This window comes from Aotus nancymaae, unplaced genomic scaffold (assembly GCF_030222135.1).
Source record: "Aotus nancymaae isolate 86718 unplaced genomic scaffold, 86718_ANA_hifiasm-v0.15.2.pri h1tg000040l, whole genome shotgun sequence".
Taxonomy (NCBI): Eukaryota; Metazoa; Chordata; class Mammalia; order Primates; family Aotidae; genus Aotus; species Aotus nancymaae.
Window position 1 is genome coordinate 24885491 of NW_026988454.1, and position 15847 is coordinate 24901337.

A 15847-nucleotide genomic window follows, 5' to 3' on the forward strand; every position below is an offset into this window, starting at 1 on the left:
TTCCTTCTCACCTCTTAAGGGAGTTGGAAAACTCTAAATTCAAGCTGTGAAAGAATATGAAAGTGCTTCTATTACTTGTATATTTCCCAGAAACTAACCTTATGTAAGTCATTTTCTAAGTTCTAAAGAAATACTTTTTTTCCTGAATTTTTCATCACATGAATAAAACTGGGTTTTCTGTTGTGATCATACAACACAAACAACCATACTGTGATACTAAAATATTTCAGGGTTTCTTGCTTACTGTTTTCAAAGTGACTGTTTTCTTGTCCTGTGACAGTATTCAGGGTGAGAACCACGGCGAGGCATGACCCCAGACGGAGCAGGATGAGTTAGTCCTTACACGCTAAGAACAGGAGCAGCTAGTGAATTCTTTCAGGGTGCTTCTTCAGAAATTGTCTTGGTAGCCCTACTGGTAACTTGTAATTGCCAGGCTTACGAATTCCCTCCCATCTAGATATCTGAATAAAATGTTTCAAAGTTTCTCAAACAGAGTAGTTTGGACAGTCTCTTTGTCATAATCATTTTCTTTCTTGTACAATTTAAACTCAGTTTTGATATTTTTCAGTGGAAATTTGTTATTATTACATTGATTTTAAATCTGTTTCACAATAAGCGATTTAAGCGGATGATCCATAAAGCTTTGTTCAGCTTGAAAATCATATAGTCAAAGTTTACCTTTTAGTAGTTTCATTTTCAAGATTTCCCCACAGTGTTATGTGATTCCTTCTTGATTCATTTGACAGAAGAACAGCATATTTCTTCCATTACAGACTCCCCAAATCATTAAATCATTATTAGTGGTTAGTCAATTGCTAAGAATTTGAAGTTTTGTCCTAACACAATCAAGTCGTAATTATCTCTCCACTGTGGCCAAAATGTAATCCAGTAAAATATTGTTAGGACATTGTGTTTTTTTCAGGGCCATAGCTATTAAAGGTCTCTCAACTAGAAACATTTAAATTAGCTCAAATCCCTTCCATATTGAAAACAATCAAGCAAACAAACAGTAAAACCAATAATCCTGATGGCTCTTCTAGCTACTACTTTACTGTCTCGACTGCTCCACGGTTTTGACCACCTGCTTTAACAAGGAACATCTGTAACCTCTTAATTTTGAAATTCACAGACATCTTTTGGGTCTTTGACTTATTTGACCTGATTTGTGTCTGACTCTGTTTATCATTTGATTTTTTTCTCCGCTTGGTCCTGTGATGCTGTGGCCTGGTAGGCCTGACTCTGTTCTCAGCACCTTCACACATTTCTCAGTCTTTGGGGCTTTTCCCAAAGTTCAACCCTTAAGCCACTCTCTGCAGCTTTTCAGACTGTTTTACAGAGGCCCATTATTCTAAGACTCCCTCTAGGCTAAGCGTGGTGGCTCATACCTGTAATCCCAGCAGTTTGGGAGGCCAAGGCAGGCAGATGACTGAGCCTAGGAGTTGGAGCCCAGCCTGGGCAACATAGTGAAACCTTGTCTCTACAAACAAAATACAAAAACATTAGCCGGGCATGGCAGCACATACCTGTGATCCCAGTTACTCAGGAGGCTGAAGTGGGAGAATGGCTTAAGCCTGGGAGGTCAAGGCTGCAATGAGCCTTGATCATGCCACTGTACTACATCCTGGATGATACAGCAAGATCCTGTGTCAAAAAAAAAAAGAGTAACTCTAGCTGCTAATGATGCTAATAGTCTTCCATACTAGTTTTTCAGTTCACATAATCTCATGGATTCTACATCTATGTTTCCAAATGTCGACTTGGATATTTCTACCCAGTTGTTTCTAAGGCACTTCAAACTTAGTTTGCTTTAAAACTGAATACATTTCCTCTCAGCTTGGTTTTCTTCTTGTCTACTTCACAAATGTCTCTTAGTTACTCAAGGTCCATTTCAAGTAACTCTACTCTCAGATCTTCCTTAATAACTACTACTCTCGCTCCTATGGACCCTATGGTAATTCGCACCACAGCACTTTTCATACTTCCTCCAAGTCTGGTCTTCTTTAAGATCAAAAAATACATTTGTGTACCTTTGCATACAGCCCAGTGCCTGGTGTGTGATAGGTGCATGGTAAATGATTGTTGAATAGCTTAACGGATGACATGAATAGCAAATTATAGATATTAAAATAGGAAAAAGATATGTTTCACCAAAGTGTATAAGTGGTTAGATATTAAAGAGATACTTTTTAGAAATAAAAATATCAGTCTTAGTGATTAGATGTAGCCTCTGGGACCTCAGAAGTGAAGAGGAGCCTCTAGTTCCTTTCATAGACTTGGGGTTGAACTGATGCTTTCACTTGATTTAAATAGCGATCAGTTCATGGAATGGCAGCAGCAGTTATTTGGGTGACTTTTCCAGCTATTTCAAAAGCATCGGAATGGACACAGAGCAGAGCCCAACTATTTGTTTTAGGTTTTTTTTTTTTTTTTTTTTTTTTTTTGAGACAGAGTCTGTCTCTGTTGCCCAGGCTGGAGTGTAGTGGCACAATCACAGCTCACTGCAATTTTAACTTTCTGGGTGCAAGCAATCCTCCCACCTTAGCCTCCTGAGTAGCTGGGACTACAGGTGCACCATGCCTAGCTAAATTTATTTATTTATTTTTATTTTTTAGAGACAGAGTCTCACTATGTTGCTCAGGCTGGTCTTGAACTCCTGGGTTCAGGCAGTCTTCCCACCTTGGCTTCCCAAAGTGCTGAGATTACAGATGTGAGCTACCATGCCCAGCCTTTAGGAAAACACTCAGGTGCAATTGTTTCCTAGACATACTTCTTCCCTATTTCTTCTCCACTTCCAAATACAGCTATGTGGATCAGGAAAAGAAGATGATATATATGCTTTCATTTATTTAAGCAGTAAAAAATTACTATTTCATTTATAGAAGTGAAACCTCCCCCCACCCCACATCCAAAGATAAGACTGTATTTATGTGCTAATTATGCCCACTTAAAGTTATCTCTAAATCCACTACTATTAAGTTCATCCTTGGTGCAGTAGCTTCATCACAGTTCATTGACGTTAACATTAGAAAAAGTTTGTTATTGAAATCCTTATGTTAGGATTAGCCTCTAAATGGAACAGGTATCTGGTTACCATGGGATAATCCTTTGTTACTGTTAAATATAAGAAGTCTTAGCAGTGAAGACTCATTTGTGACTGTCCTATATTTAGGCTTAAGTTCTCTGCACTGTGATGCTGAACCATTGCAGAATTATGTAACTGTGTTTCCTTTTGGCTTTCATAAAAATAAGAAACATGTTTCCTGAGGTCATCTTACATTGAGCAAAAATGTTAAATACATGAATAAAAATTCCATTTGGTTTTTTAAAAATATTACTAGACTTCACATAGATTTGTAGTCTTGATATATTTTAGAGTCTTACACTGGTTCGGTAGTCTTTTATGAAGAACAACAAACAAAACATCCTGTTTTTATAATGTTCAGCAAAATTCCCAGTGGAATTATTACAGAAATAGCTGAAGTTCTTCCTATATCAGTTAGCTGTTGTTTAATTTTCATTATTTAATGTTACTCTTCAAAGTCGTTTTTCGAAGTGTGACTATAACAAAATTGATCTTGTCATCAGGCACCAAAGTCCTGCTAAGTGTTGATTGCCCAGGTTTCTTATAAGGAGTTTGGAGATAACTGAAAGTCCACTACCGTAGTGGCAGAAACCATTTTAAATAGCAAATGTGGGGCCAGGGGCAGTGGCTCAGGCCTATAATCCCAGCACTTTGGGGGGCTGAGGCAGGTGGATCAAGAGGTCAAGAGATCAAGACCATGGTGAAACCCCATCTCTACTAAAAAATACAAAAATTAGCTATGCGTGGTGGCATGCGCCTGTAGTCCCAGCTTCTCCGGAGGCTGAGGCAGGAGAATTGCTTGAACCTGGGAGGCGGAGGTTGCAGCGAGCCGAGATCGTGCCACTGCACTCTAGCCTGGTGAAACAGCAAGACTCTGTCTAAAAAAAAAAAAAAAAAAAAAAAAATTGCAAATATGTTGTAAAACTCTTAAACTCTTTTTAGTCTTTTTTTTTTTTCTAACATTTCATGGCTTTATATTTCGGAGACTTAGTAGGATTACTTTAAGTGTTTGCTTATGTTAACATAGGGGAAAACGAATAGAAAAGATATTTTTAAAGGGTTGTAATATGGCTTTAGGACTGGTGAAAGAGCCAGAATGATGATTTGGAAGCTGAAAATAGCTCTACGTTTTATGCAATCAAGTAAAACTCTGTACCTTGGCGTTCCCCGCACTGGATTAGCGAGGAGTTGGAAGTGATTCCACCCCCAACATGCCATTATGGATGACACGCTGGGCTATGACAAACTGCTGGCTTAATGGAGCATGTGCTGCTGGGAGTATAACCCTGAGGTACAGGGTGGATTAGAGTTGAGTGACCTCAACTCATATTCATTTCCTCTGAAAGGAAAACTGACCAGCTCTCTCTGTGCTAATAAGCATGTAGGCAGCGTGGCTTTTTGAAGCTGGGCCGGTTGCTTCAGTGGCATAAGTGCACACCGTATTTCTGTTTGATTCCAGCTTTACCTGCATAGGCTTCACAGTACCTCATCCTGGTCCTTAAGAATTTCAGATTAAGACCAGAGAACAGAGCAGATGGATACATCTTTTACACTCTAACAGGTTTATTTTATTTTTTTGTCTTAGTTTGTTTTCGATGTGTTGTTTTGCAAAATGCTATGAAATAAAGTGAGGATGTAAGATGATTCCCAAAGTATTTCTGTTGAGCACGTGGGTAAACCTCTCCTGGTAGAAAAACCAGAACCTCATCAGTCCAAGAGCTGAGTCACCTTTGTGACTGAGATGTTCATGCCTCACCTTAAGTCCTTGCTACCTAAAATGGGACTGTATGATGTGCCCCGTGAAATCAATAAAACCATCAGGTTATAATTAACGTGTGGTGCTACTCTAATTAAACAGAATTGATGGGAAATATCTGGGAGGATAGTAGCAGTGAAACAATGATGTTTGCATTTAAATGATCTTAATTACTCCTTAGACTTAATGCCCTATTAAGGGGACCAGGAGAATGTCACATCTCACTTAGCTGTATTGTGTTAGACAGTGGCCGCCTGCTGGGAAGGACCAGAGTGCATTAAGCTTGCATTGTGGTGTCTGCCTTTGCAGACAGAAGGTTTGGGAATGTATATTCTTTTCTTTTTTCTTTTCTTTTTTTTTTCTTCAAAGGAAATTAAATCACAGCCCTGACAGGAGAGGGTAAAATCTCTGAGAAGACCTCCCCAGTGCTTGGAATTTACAGACTCTACCACGTCCCAGTTTGCTATTGTCCTAAGGCAACACACTCCCCTGCTGCTCTCAGGCGTCTTTGGCGACTGGCCAGCCTCCCAGGGCCTCTGGCTTTGATGTGTGGTGCAGGCTGTCCTCAGGCCAGGCTGTTGTTGCTGTGGCCTGGGCTTCACTCACGCTGGATGCCAGGAGGGATGTCCTGTCTGCAATATACATTTCGACAGCCTGACAGTCCTAGTGATCGTCCCGCGGCAGGGGGAACCTGCCTTTGTCTCAGCCACAGGTGGCTGTCCCCAGCAGCTTAGCTTTGCTGTGTTCTCTTTTGGTGTCTGTGGAAGATGGCTTTGCACCCAGCCTGTCGTCCGGGGGAGGGCCTCTCTGCGTGGGGAAGACAGCAGCTCTGCCAGGGTGCTGTCAATCTGAAGAGCCTCCTTGGCAGGGCTCCGGGGAACCGACCAGGCGAGTTGAACAGCTTCCTCTGGGGACATTGCATCGACCTTCATTTGATCTAAGCCTGGCAGCCGAGTTAGTGAGGACATCAGTTCTGGCTTGAGAAATCTTCCTTAACTGAACGTTTGTTTCCACCATGGTCCCAGGCTTGTAGTTAGAAGTCTGTGCTGTTGCAAATTTAACTCTGTAACTTCTGGTAATAGCCATGGGTAATTCTAAAGGCAGGTGACACATAAACACAGATAATCATAGTGATAGATACTAAGGAGGAAAAAATGGGACTATGGCTTATAATTAGTCAAAAGACCTGTATATATAGACACACACTTTGAAGAGAGAGTGGGAGGGAGAGAGAACTTATCGTTGATTAATTGTTTTCAGAAGAGCAACTTCAATTCAAATAAAAATCACCTTGGAGAACTGAAAGTCGGCCATATGTGCTTCTAGTGTCTACGACACACCTTGCACTGTAACTTAATAGGATTGATAATATTTCCCACAGAGGACATCTTGCTTCTATTCTTGCAAAACCCCTCCCCCACATATATCTCTTCACCACACTTATTTGTTTGTATTAAGTTTCATGATGTCCCAAGATTTTTGTTTGTTTTTGTTGTTTTCATAATGTAAATTTTTTCATAATGAGAACAGGTTACATTTTTGACAACCTAGTGTGAAAAATCTTATCAGCTCTTCTCTGCAGTAGATGCAGAGTGCAGCTTGCAAAGACCCCACGACCTGCTTAGGCAAGGACACCTGAACAGGGTCAGGATAGAAAGGGGAAGAGATTTGAAGAAGACACACTTCATGGTCTCAACAGGGTGTGCCTATCTGCCTTCTGTTTATTGTTTTTGCAACCATTCATAGGTAACAGTAACTTAGCATTCTCATATTCGTATTTTTTTCTTGTCATTAGTGAGGGTTTTATGTGTGTGTGCGTTGGATTGGTGGGAGGGAAGGTGACTCTGTTCATACATCCTGAATACTAGGACTTTGTTCAGCCCAATTGCAGTGAACAGGTATCTTGTAACACTCAAGCTTTGATGCGTTAGATAGCAGTTTTGCCATAATGCATTGCCTAAATTCTGACTTCCTTGCTAAGAACAGGAAGCATAGTCAAGTTTGGTAAGACAGGAACACACCTCGGACAGTAACTGTGGCTAAACCATAGTCACGGCATTTAACATTAATATGAAACATAAGATTTGTAAGTCTTCCAAATACCATTTCTTAATGCTTACAATAAGATGACGAATTTGATAGTTCCCAAGACAAAAAGATGGAATTAGAACTCAGTAAGATTGCTGACCTGACTTAGGAGTGCAAAAATATTAGGTTTCTCTTTCAAGTACTTCCCTCTTGCAGCTTGCAGGTACCCTCATCCCTCTGTAATTCTCTTCAGTTAAAAAATAAAGTTTAGAGATTGAAAGTTTATGTTTGTATTGACCTTTGGAAACCTTGGTTGCTTTTCTGTTGAATCCATTGTGCAATACCCAACATATTGTGAGTTGGCAGGAAAAACTCTTTAAGATTAAAAAAAAAAAACACCTAAGGTATAATTCATTAATAATTTCATTCTGTTTCTGGATATGTTTTCTTCCCATTGTCAGCCAGTGTGGGAGGAAAGGGAAGAATGAAAGAATATTGCTGGAGTTGAGGGTGTTGTGTGGGTATGTGCCATCCCAAATTATGTTACGGGAGAAAAAAAGGGTTTATTTTTATAATAAAAGCAAAATTCAAGTACTCGAAGTAACAGAAGATTATTAAATCTATTGTAGTATAAAGTTATGATTCTAATGCTCTTAAAAGTCTTAATCATTAAAAACATATGTTAACCAAAGGCATACATATGCATAAATATATGTACAAAAATGATAATTTTGTGCTCCCAGGCCCAAACCTAAAATGTCATTCATAACACTATTGCTGCTGCCAGTGGAGAAAATTTGCATAAGACTAAGGCAAAACTACCCATTCTTTCCTGTCCTGGAATAGAATTATCATTTCCAAACCGACAAATTTTAAACAAGGCCAGAGTTTCCTTTCACTTGGTTAAAAGTGAATTCTGATTAAAAGCTTCCAATGATAATATCTATAACCACAAAGCAGGTGCACCATAGCTTTCTCTTGTGGGAACTCTAGGCTCTCCCTTCTAGAATTGCCCTTAGTGGTGGCCTGCTCTTTCTTTCTCCACATTTACCCCTTACCCCATCTTGGGGCTGCACACTTCCCATTTGCTCTATGAAGCCATTTACAACCACTCTATCCCCTACGGAAGGCTTTCTGTTCTCCACTCCTATTATTCTTAGAGTCTTTATCACACATTTTAGCATTTAGCTTTTTTTTTTTAAAACATACTTTTCTGTGTTAGCTCAGGTCACGTGTTATGTACTTTATTATCTACTGTAACTACTGGCACAGGTACCCAGCAAGCGTTCTTAATTGGTTGAGTGTGATTTCTGTTGTTTGGCTAATAGGAAATTATTGTTACAGACTACAACCTCGCTTCTCACAGTGTAGACCAGCAAACTCATCACCTGGGAACTTTGGGTTAGACTTTCAGAATCAGAACCTATATTTGTAACAAGCTCTCCTGGTGACTCATCTACATGTTAAAATATTATAAAGCACTGCTTATGAAGGTCTTTCTCTTTGGAAAGGGCAAAGGCCCTAGAAACATTCAGCTTTCTCTCTGTGCAAGTGTTTTCCTGTTGTGATTTAGGTATCTGGTTGTAGCTGACAACAGCTCGCTCTTACTGTAACTATGATGTTGTCAGTTTAATCTTTATACAGAATGAATCACGTTTAAATGTGGCCAGGGGTTCTGTCTTAGGTCACCAGGACTGTATTTGTATTCTGATTCAAGACAACCGCCAGATTCATATCGCTAATATCTCTTTAAATGGCCTTTTAAAAAAATCTTATACTAAGAAGCAGAAAGTATGATTTCCTTTTCCTTAGTTACTTTTTTTTTTTTTTTTTTCACTTAAAGTGCTTACACCCACTCAGCTTGCTATTTTGAACTCTGGGAAAGAAAATTTGTGGGCATCTTGCAATCTTTCAGGAAACAAGGCTTAAATTAAATATTTGCCACATTTTCTACGTGGTTCTTCAGGAAAGTGGAGAGGCACATCACTCCTTCGTTCACTCAACTTGACAAACTTGACACATAGTGATGACTTTCAGAGTATGGATGGAAAACAGTTTCAGGCCTTATTTGCCTATCTACACACAGACATTCAGGTCTTTCTTTTTTCCCTCCCATTTTTTCTCTTTGTCCTTCTCTTCCCTTTCAGTACAGGCTCTAGAATTCTTCATTTACTATTATCAGCTATGTAAACTATGAGATTCCTTGAGAGTACCAAGTTTTGTGAAATCAATGAAGATAACACGTGGATTTAGTTAACATGCATAACAAAATTCAGACTATTTTCAGTCAAACTTAAGTTTAACATATTTTATTTATAATTTTAAGTGATTTGTATTTCTGCATTTTTTTCTCTATCTTTGAATTCAAACCTGTTTCACAGATAGCAGGAATAAGACAATGGTGGGTGGAGGGGAAGGAGGAGGGCTGTAGCTAACCAAAGCCATTAGCTGTGTGTGTGCGTGTGTGTGCATGTGTGTGCTTTGAGACAGAGTCTCTCTCTGTCGCTTCCCAGGTTCAAGTGATTATCCTGCCTCAGCCTACCAAGTAGCTGGGACTACAAGTGCATGCCACCATGCCTAGCTAATTTTTGTATTTTTAGTAGAGATGGAGTTTCACCATGTTGACCAGGTTGGTCTCCATCTCTTGACCTTATGATCTGCCTGCCTTGGCCTCCCAGATGTCAGCTGTGTTTTAAAGAAACTCAGGGCTTTGTCATGTAAATCTTCTATAGAAATAGAATGATTCCTTGGGATATTATTTTGTGGTGATGATATTGTTTACATGCAGTTTTAATTTCATTTTGGTCAAGGAAATGAAGATATTTTATTTAAGATAGGATTTTAAATACTTGGCTTCTATTTAATCAGTATTTCTGGCATGTAAAGGAAGTGATTCAGAGAACCTTGTGAGGAATTAATACAATTTAATTGCTGGACATGAAGAAAGGAAGTATTTCCAAGCAAGTGGAGTGGAAATGAGGAAAGACAGAGAACCAGGAGACTTACAGAATATAAATATCTATTGAATATAAAAGTTAAAATATCTTATATGTAGAGATTCATAATAATGTGCTATTTTTTTAACATGGGAAAAAATGTTGAAAAGATGCATATATATACACACACACACACACACACACACATTTTGTTTTCCCATGTTAGAAATAGCACATTATTATGAATCTCTACATATATGGCATTTTAACTCTATATATATGATTCAACCCAATTTTAATCAGACTCCTAATGGGAATGTTCTGAGTATGGCTGAATATGGAGGGCAAACAGTACACTTAAATAATATAATCTGAAAAAAATGGATGAAAATTTCTCACATATACTCATGCACAAAAGAAAATATCAATGAATGTTTGAAAGAAGAAAATGAAGAGTAGAATCTAGCTCTACATGGATTTGAACATACTATGAAACAGTAATTAAAACTAACACACACCCTAAGTTCATGTGATAATACACATGAAAACTACCTAACACAATGCCAGTCACATCATACTCGCAGTCTGAACAAAAGTTCCATTTTAAATATGTGGATCGATGTAACTAAATGGTGAGCCAAGAAATGGACATACTATAATGCAATATAGTAAAGCAAGCTTAATTTGTCAGAACTATTTGAATGCGTACCGTATGCTGTGGATCCAAATATATGCCAGATAAATTAAATAGTTAAAATAAATTTACAGAAAAAATGTATAGAAAATTAATATATATATTACATAAAAGGCCATTTAGGTTCATAAGAAAAACTGGGGCCTAAAGGTAGTCATATTATATGGGTAGATAATTTTACATTAGAGGTGAAAGACAATCAGATAATTTTTAAGTGAGAGAATAATTACAGTCACCATTAAAACAAAAATGCAACCCTTAAGTATCATATTACATGAAATAAGCCTCTGAAAAAAATTGTAATTACATGCAATGCTAAGAAAGTTTGGTGAAAGTTGAATGCACATCTACTGCTGGTGGCTTTGTAGATAATTTGAATCTCTTGAAATCAGTATAGCCATAAATATGAAGTCCATTACAAACCCATTTCTCTCTTTTGATTTGATAATCCTATTTTTGGTAATATTCTAAGAAAAAATAATATAGGTAGTATTAAAATAAGTGAGACCATTTGAAATGTTACTACATTTAAGGATGATGAAGGAAATGACTTTATGTTAGCTTTATGGAATATTATATGGCTAGTAACAATGAAAACTGAATTTCATGGAAATCATATACTTATGCAATGTTAAATTGCAAAATCAGAATACACAATTATATGTACATTATGAGGACATCTCCGTGAAAATATGCTTACATGGGGACAAATAATAGATTGGAATTTTTAAAAATGAAAAGAATTGTGTTTAGGCGATGGGATAAATGGTGTTTTTCTGGTTAAAAATATCTTCAATGTTGTTACGTGTTTATAAGGAAAAATAATAAAATAACTAAGGATAACTGTACTAATTCACCATAAGGGGAGGGCTTTTCAGGTGTCACTTTGAAACCTTGCAAAATATGCCAAGATGTCTTGAGTGTGTAACAGTGTCAAAGTATTCTTGGTTTTCCTATTTTCATTGGCCACTTCTTTACTAGGTTTATGAAGAGGTGAGTTGATTGCAACCATGACGAGGGGGATACTTTGGAGCCAGTATTTGTGGTCTGTTTTCACACACTGAACTCATTACTCTTCCCTTTTCCTTCCCATCCTAAGCCGATAAGCAAGTTTAACATAGTTGGTGCTCAATAAGCTCCTGCTAGCTATGACTGAATTTTTGCCTATAAGAGGCACAGTGGCTCTATGATGTAAAGGGGGAAACAGCAAAATAGTAGTCATGTAAACTACTTCTAGTTGCATGACCTTGTGCAAGTGACCTGCTGGGCCTCAGTTTCCTTGTCAACGAAAAGAGAGTGTTTGATGACTACTAAGAATTAGTTAGGTCTATAGAGACCTTAAGATTCACAAGCTTACTCCAGAGTGTGGTTTTCTACTCTAGAAGGCTCCTCGAAAAGCTCATTTACTGTGATCAGTATTACAACAGCATGGTCAGTTTAGCCGCTCCCAGGAAGTGTCTTGGTGAACTCAGGGAGCATGGTTCCTGTGTACTACTCCTGGTAGACCATTCAGCTAGAGAAAGTCACTCAAGCCCAGCATTGTGTGTACATCTGATTTATTACATGCAAATAACTGAAACAAACCAATTGATGACAAGCATAATCAAATATTAGCTAATGATAAATTGCTCCATTGTTTAGACTATGTAACATATAACTGACTGAAATACAAAGGTCAGATGTATTTAGATTTTCTGATAGAGTCAAAAAACACTAAGGGTCCCTCTCCCAACCCCCAACCCATGCCCAGGTTGGTAAGGCAGGTAATAAAAATAAATTAAAGGTAAGGAAGTTTAGATTCAGTGACTTTCATCAGGTTATAAAATTATTTGAGGTGTTGGTGTAGCTATTGTAGGCAATTTGCTGTGTTTATTTTCATTTCATTATATGTAATTATTTTTAAGGAAGTGAACATTTCTAAATAAATGTTATGTAGTGGTTTGTATGTGAGGCTTACCTGTTGTATGGGCAACAGATCTGCATCTTCTGTGCTAATCAGTAGCAGTCATTTAGCTGAATCATCCAATGAATGACTAATATATTTTATACTTAGTGCTTTTGAACTTTGATATGAGATGCCCATTGCTACCACTTTTAGGCACTCTGTGGGAACACTGAAAAATTCCTAAGTAGTTTGAAGTCACTGACCACTTAGGCACCATAATTAGAAATGAAAGCATAGTTGCTGTATAGGTGAAAAAGCCTTTTAACATATTGGCTTAATGACTGGATATCTGTAGGAAATGTAAGACCTCTTATGAGGCAGGAATTACATAATTTTAGAAAACAATACTCTACCCGAGAAATGAAGAGAGACTGGAAAAGACTTTTGTATGAGTCGGTTTTACATTGTACTTTCAGAAATCATTGAGATTTTAAGAATCTTGAAGTTTCTCCTTCATCACGAAGGGAGGGCCCTACCTCTTTTCTTGGAAAGTGACGGCTAGCTTCTGCATAAAACCATCCTGGGAAGTATTCAGAAGTGATATTATGAAGCTAGCCACCAAATCTTATTTGAGAGAGGCTTTGTAACTTTTGCATAAAATGCTAGGAAAAGTACAGAAATATTTTCGCCGCTCTAGATGTTCAAATGTGAAAAATGTGTGCATTGGATCATTTTGCAGTTCATCGTTTAGGTGATTGTCTTTGTAGATTCGGTGTAATTTTAAATAACTAAACCATTTGACATTTGTCTCATCATATTTATGGCAAGAACCCTGGAATAAAAATTATGTATCCCTGTTAATGAAGAAGTCTTTTGAGACCATGTCCAAATGAGTTTCCTAGATAATTATTTATTGAATATCAGTAAGACTAGAATCTAGACACAGGTTTTCTTGAAAATGAAAACATATTTCCCGTGATTACTGTGGATTTCTAGTTAGTATGTATAGTTACTGCTATTTGTCTTCTCTATTGTTAGCAACATCTTTTGTTTTGTTCTTTTCTAGAGCAATTACCTTCTAATACTGGTGGATAACAAATCTGTTTCTATCTTTATTTTTTAATACTGAGATTATCAATCAATTCTGTTAATGTGTTTAGTGGGTTTGGAGGGATGGCAGTACATGGCTAATTTCAAATTGCATAATAAAAAAAATCTGCTTATGGCTTTGGAATAAGTTTTGGACTGCCACTTGAATATGATTGTGCTTGATGTTCTGGGACTTCTTGAAGTATTACTATGTTTGAACATACCAATATTTGAAGGCCTGGGAAGACCTAATTTGGGAGTAGCTAGAAACTGTCCAATTTTCTATTTCACTCTTCTGCTCATTCCTCCAGCATTCACTTCAGGCTCTCTCTCAAGTTATTGCTTGCTTTCTCTCAAATGTTCTCTTAGAGCTGAGATAGTAATTTAATGTTTGAATTTCAGGAAAAGTGCTTCTACTGGCAAAGTGAATGGAATAAACTAATATTATTTATAAATAATAATAAGCTATTTATGAGCCCTTAGTAGAGTAAACACTTTCTGTAGGGTCAAGGTGTAACATTCTCAGAATAATTTGGAAATTCATGCTGGTGAATTATCTCCAAGACTTCTTGATCATTTTTATGTTTAAATGATCTGTCTAGATATTAGTTTCTGTTTCTCAACAGAGATTGCATGTAGCTAGGGCTTAATGGCTTTCAGGAACCGTCACCTACAAATTTTCATTGCATAGAAAATTAGAAGAATCAATGAGTATAATTCCAAAGCAATAAATTGCATTTCCCCCTCATCTCTAATTTTAATGTCTTAACTGACATTATATAGCCATTATTTCCATCTGCCAGTCAGTTCTGAAAACAAACTCTTCTGCTCTCACACTTTGTTGTATTCTTTTATTGTTTTCCGTATGCTTGAATATTCATTTTACCCCAAACTGGAAAATTTAATGTAATTCCTAGATGCTTTTGTTGTTTTATAGCTTTAAGTAGCACAGTAACTTAGGAAAACATAGCATAATATCATAATAGTCTGGATTCGATTTTTGTGTTATTAATATATAGATTATATAATGATGCTCTGGTTTAAATGCATTTCTTTGTTTTTTCCTCATTAGGTGGAGCCCTTGAATTTTTTAAAAGACCATAGTAATCAGATCTACTTGAAAAATTAAGTGAATTCCTTTGGTTGGAATGCTCTTTTACCAATTCTTTAACATACAGCCACTAGGTAAGTCAAGCCAAATGCTTTCTGTATGGTTTGATTTCAGAGTTACTGGAAAGATTCCTCAAGCACAATGTTAAATAAGCTTTATGTGAAATTTTGACAGTAATTATTTGAGGCTTTCAAAACCTGTGATAGATGTTTTGGATGTTACCTGAATGAAAATATTCATATATTTATTGCATTTTTGGAAAAATCTGATTTTAGCTGAAGATTAGAAAGTGGTGTCATTTGAACCAGATGTTGTCAGTTTGAAACCAGATTCTTTTATTTCATATATTAATGATGATTTGCTTGTTATAATCTTGAGGCAATATAAAAATATCAGATTTTACTTTGAGTAAGGTTTTTATAAGTAATTTTATTGCATTTTGTCGGATTCCCATCTAAGATACAATGAACATTTGGAGTAAATTAGCATCTTTCCATATTTTAAACCATTCTCATTTTATAGAAATCATGGTTTCTGTAGTAAGAATAGAAACCTTAAGGAAGGACTTGATTGCTTCAGCTTCCTTGTTGCACTGAGCTGCTGTGGAAAGCTCCTGAGGTTGAGAACACATTAGTTACCAGGAGGAGTTTAGGCTTTTAGCAAATTATTAGTGCTGCCAAGACAGAATTTAGTGGGAACAGGACTTTGGCTACTGTTAAAATGTCAGTATAGTAAAGCCTGCTCTGTCAAACAGATTTTTGGCATCAGAAATTTAAATGATACTGATTTTAGGGCTTGGTAATTAAAAAAAAAAAAAATCCAAGCAAACTCATGCTTTAATTAACCCTTTACACAGTAAAGAAAAATTGGAAAAAAATTGTATTCCTAATTTAGGTCACAAGATTTGAATTTCTGAAATTCTAAATGTTATTCGTGATTCTAAAATTGTACAGCTTGTTACTTAATTTTCCTCCAAATAAACTGGAGCTATTTTAAAACCTGATGAATGATAATGAACAAGAGAGGAAAGTATCTAATCATTTGGGAAGACAGCTTCTAAACCAAACCCACTTACAGTGTCTGCTTTACCTGTGAACATCTTAAGACATGATGATGTCAGATGGTTTTTCAGTGATAGTGTTGTAGAGTTTACGCAGGGGCAACAACTGCCCTAAGCTTTGTCTAAAATAATCTCTCTTAAGGGAACTGCTTAAGAACTTGATTTGCTAGTGTAGCCTTTGAGCATCCAGTGAGTGTAGAAATATC

The 15847-nt window shown here is 37.0% G+C and overlaps 1 protein-coding gene across 9 annotated transcripts in view; it reads left to right on the forward strand.

The window, feature by feature from the left end:
- The window catches only part of HIVEP2 (HIVEP zinc finger 2), a 195095-nt gene that overhangs the window by 93932 nt on the left and 85316 nt on the right, over positions 1–15847 (forward strand). For all 9 annotated transcript variants that reach the window (XM_064360620.1, XM_064360617.1, XM_064360615.1 and 6 more), the window contains one exon: positions 14543–14655. The gene's annotated coding sequence lies outside the window, so the exon portion shown is untranslated. The remainder of the gene's footprint in view (positions 1–14542; positions 14656–15847) is intronic.